Source organism: Chaetodon trifascialis, chromosome 3, assembly GCF_039877785.1.
Source record: "Chaetodon trifascialis isolate fChaTrf1 chromosome 3, fChaTrf1.hap1, whole genome shotgun sequence".
Taxonomy (NCBI): Eukaryota; Metazoa; Chordata; class Actinopteri; order Chaetodontiformes; family Chaetodontidae; genus Chaetodon; species Chaetodon trifascialis.
The window spans coordinates 5,253,194-5,257,889 of NC_092058.1; positions in this window are offsets into that span (position 1 = coordinate 5,253,194).

Sequence of the window (4,696 nt, forward strand, 5' to 3'; positions counted from 1 at the left end):
TAATTAGCAGTAATGACAGTAATGTCATTAGCTTTGCAGGTATTGGACTTTCAAACTTTGTCTCGATAATGGTGCTTGAAGAAAAGTTACAGGTTAAACAGATTCATTACACTTCATTTTGAGGGAGGCGCCAATGTCTGCACTGAATTTAAAGATAATCCATCCAGTAGTTTTCAGTCCAAACTAAAAATGTCAAACTCAGGTTGGCGCTAGAGGAAGAGCTGAGAGATCACTTAAGTCATAGGGATTCATCATCTGGGAACCATGCATGTCTGTATATAATTTTATGAGAATCCCTTTAATAGTTGGAGAGATATTTCAGTCTAAACCAAAGTAAAGTACTGAAAGACAGACAGATCAAGACTGCTAAAGAGTCACACTGCTTGCTGTAATTTGGTGGCCCCATTCATGGGCGAATTTGATTAAACGGTATCAAGGATCATGAAATGATAAGGCCTCTAAAAGATAAAATGCTTGAGTTTTACATGAAGTCTGTGCTTTCAGTACAGACTGACATGACAGAAAGAAGAGTTACTGATGGACCGCACAAGGATTAATTTGGCTATATCACTTATGATTATGTTTTATCAGTTCTCTGAGATAATGCCTGTCCCTGCAAGGTGCTGACTGGCTGATATTGTATATTTCTCTTGATGTCATCTCACATCCTTGAGACTGCAAGACAATTTAATTAAAACATTGTGTGAAGGACACCATAGTTGTTATCTTTGAATGTTGCATAATGACACCAACACATACACATATACACACCTTCACTCACTGCTGACTCATGAAATTGTGAGAAAAACATGAATCAGGAGTACAGAGAGAGGGGCCTGGAGCCAAAGGTCATGAATGCCCACGTCCCGGTGACCGTCTCAACCTCAGCAAATATCTCCAATCAGCACTCTGATCCGGAAAACAGCCGAACAGAAAAGAAAAACCATGAAAGATAAGAGGAAGTGAGAAAGGATTTACTATCAGTGTCACATCCGTCTGGTGTTCCTCTCTCTGCTCCAACTCTTTATCAAAAGAGACTTTAAAACTGCATTCAACAGAATATCCAGAAAAGTTCACAGTACCACGAACACACACTTCAATGACTCAGCTTTACTGTGTCACAAGTGGTTCTCAAACTATGGGGAGACCAACCAGGACAAAAACTGTGCAAAACAAGGAAAAGCACCCAGAAACAATAAAGAACAGGGATTTCAGGCTCAAGATTTATGACATGAATTTTTTTTCTCCTTAACTATAATTAACATTAAATAACATTTAGAGTGTTGATTAACTTTATTTGCTATTCTTTAATTAAACAGTTTTAGCTCCTAAACTGACCTGCTGAATAAAGCTGACCAACATAGTGTGTGCTAAACTGAACTGTTAGCTCGCCTGAACCAAATATTAACTGGAAATCTGACCTCTTAGCTAAATGTGGACCCAAACCTTCATATGCTAATCTTGCCCGTTAGCTAACCTGCACCAAACTATTATTATTGTTAACCCGTTAACTGACATGAACCAAACTTATAGTTGTCAGTTTGCGCTATGCTTGACTGTTAACTAAACTAAACCAACAATTTTATCTGCTAAGCTGAACTCTTAATTAACCTGACAAATGTATTAAGTGCTAGGATGAGCTGTTAGCTCACCTGAACCAAATATTAACTGAAAATCTAACCTAAACTGCAAACTGGAACCAAACTGATTTTAGCTGCAAAACCAGAACTGCATCAAAAAATTTGCTGCTAAACTAAATCGCAGACTCACCTGTACCAAACTGTTATAGCTCTTAAACTGGACTGTTAACTAACCATAACTTTTTTACCTGCTAAACCAAAGTGTTTGCTAACATGAAAAAACAAAAAACAACTGCTGTTAAACTGGCCCATTAGCTAACCTGTATCAAACTATTATTATTGTTTCACTGAACTGTTCACTGACATGTACCAAACTTATAGTTGTCAGTCTGTGCTATGCTCAACTGTTAACTTACGTGGCTAAACCAAAGAATTTTATCAGTTAAGCTGAACTGTTAATTAACCTGACAAACGTATTAGGTGCTAAGATGAGCTGTTAGCTCACTTGACCCAACTGGAAATCTGACCTGTTAGTAAACCTGGACCAAACTGATTTTAGCTGCAAAATCAAGTGTTAGCTAACCTGAGAGAAAAAATAATAAACAAAGGTCAAATTGGACCAATAGTTAACCAAAGTTTTAGCTACTAAATAGAATTGCTGCTAATGTGAGTTAATGTTCAGGTTAGCTAACAGTCCGGTTAACCGGACTGTTAGCTAACCTGAACCAAACTGGGTGCTAAGTGATTAAGTAATGCTAGAAAGCACTCGCAGAAGTGCATAATATCACCAAAGCAGTGAAATCATCCAAACTTGTTATTTTAATAATAGAAAATGTTTAGAACACTTTAAACTGCATGTAAATATGCAAAAACAAGTGCAGTACTTAATGAGAAAGAGTCAAAATAGCCTGAAGAAATCCTTTTTGCATCATGCATAGCTGAATTTTTCACCAAATTGAATGAAACTATGTTGAGAGGTTTGATGCAGCAGCTGATTACTAATGGGACAAAAGACATAACACACTCCAGAGCAGTTTCCCAGCCTGACATTTAACCCTGTTTGCTCTTCATAATGCAATGTCATGTCATCCTGGAACATTGTCACTTTGCTCCAAACAGAAATCCTGTTTGCATCCATCCTCTCCATGTGATGAATTTCTGGGTAACTGAATCAGTGTCTTTATTACAGGTTTTTCTTCACATGAAAGCAGAGACTGGAACTGAAATTCTTTCCTATCGGTTGACCCTTGGGAACCCACAGAATGCCAATCAGAGGTCGGTCAGCCGGTTTTGCTGATCAGACACTTCCTTGTACAGTATCTCTGCCGGTCTGTTTAAGTGTCCCTAAAAAGGAAATAAGCTGGATTTCATGACTGCTCCGACAGACAGGAAATAGAGGAAGTTGAACGAGTTGAAAGGTGGCAGTTCTTTTCGAGCTGCTGAACCGCCAAGTCATCAAAATCGTTTTGTGTGGCGAGAGCGATTGACTGCTGACAGGAACTTTTGGTAAATTCTCTCTTTCCAAGAAGGGTTTTTTTTTTTGGCGGGGGGGGGGGGGGGGGGGGGGTCTTCTCTAGAAAACAAATGTTGACCTCGTCTTAGCCAGTTTAGAAATGCAGATTTTTTTCAATCATGTATTTCTCATTGTGAGATGTTCATATATATTTTCTGCAAGTGTTCAAGCTTATAAACTCCACACAGCCTATCTAAATTATGACTAGAAATTTGTCCACATTTTCCCCATTATCAATACAAATGACAGATCATTCCCGTAAACTTATTTGGGAATACTTAGTTACAGACCCATAAAAATTGTTTTACATCCTGACATTAATGTCTTAATTCTGTTTCTTCGCACTCTCCACTCGGCCAGAAAAACTGTCTAGTGGAGAAATTCTGAATCCTATTTTATGTTGGCCAAATTCTAGTTATATAAAAGGATAAAACAGGAAAATACTGGAATTCAGCTAGAATTAGAGATTCCTACAGCCCCGAATTCACAGTGACATTTTAAGGACATGACCTCAGCGTCCTCCGTGGTAGCTACGGCTGCCTTCATGATGTTTTTAAGAAATGTCACTGTCACAAAATCCGAAAACATCTTAACTGTCAGCTCTTAATCATCTGCATAATCTCGTACCTTAAGAGCTGTGGTGGCTCACCTGAGGAACCTGCATGTAACTGACCTACATGTGAAGTCATCCCAAATCTTAAGTGTCAGGACAAAATCTTCTGACAGGATGTGGTCCCTTTGGGGTCGGATCAAGTTGTAGTCCTCCGAGCTGACTCCACATCAAGTGAACACCTAAAATCAGTCAAACAGACAGTAAAACTCCTTCTTCAAACAGTACAAACTGTTTGCAACCCTCATCTGTTGATGAGCATTTGACTCTCAGTGCAAGGTGTGAAAGAGACTTCAGAGTGATGCTGTTGCCCACATTGTCATGTTAAGCCTATTTTTATAGTTTACCCTTTTTAAATTCTACTTATACTTACATTAGTTGTTTCTTTAGTCTTCTTGTATTGCCTTGTTGGTGAAAGGTGTTACACAAACAAACAAACGCTCACTCCAACACAAAGCCACGGTTTGTTTTAATGGAGGGCTGTTTTCAGTCTGAATGCCTGCAGATCCATGAGATTTAAGGCTTATCAGATACCAAACCGCTGCACAGTGGTTGAAATTCAGGACAGGATTTTACAACTCTGAAAAGTCATCACGACTGCAATTATTTCATGTTTTGTCATCAAAATCGATCAAAAGGTAAACAGTAGGAACATGGTGTCTGTTTTACAAAGACATTTAAAGGAATGTGTGCTTGCACCGATTCGATTGGCCACCAGAGCACATTGCTAGATGACACTGAGTTGCAGTCCAGAAAAAACTGAGCAAAGGTAAGTGGTTATGACAGACAGCCCTGCACTGCTCTGCTGAAGCCGTCTGTGTTAACACACCTGCTGCATCAATGCAGTGGCCTCATTTAAGTGAATGATGGGGCAGCGTTTGCTAACACAACTCAAACACAGTGCTGTCTTAGGTCTGAGCACCTGCTAAACAAAGCAACGCAGAATAAGGCAGGCCACTGTGATAGTAATAATTTCCAGACGATGCAGTTAAA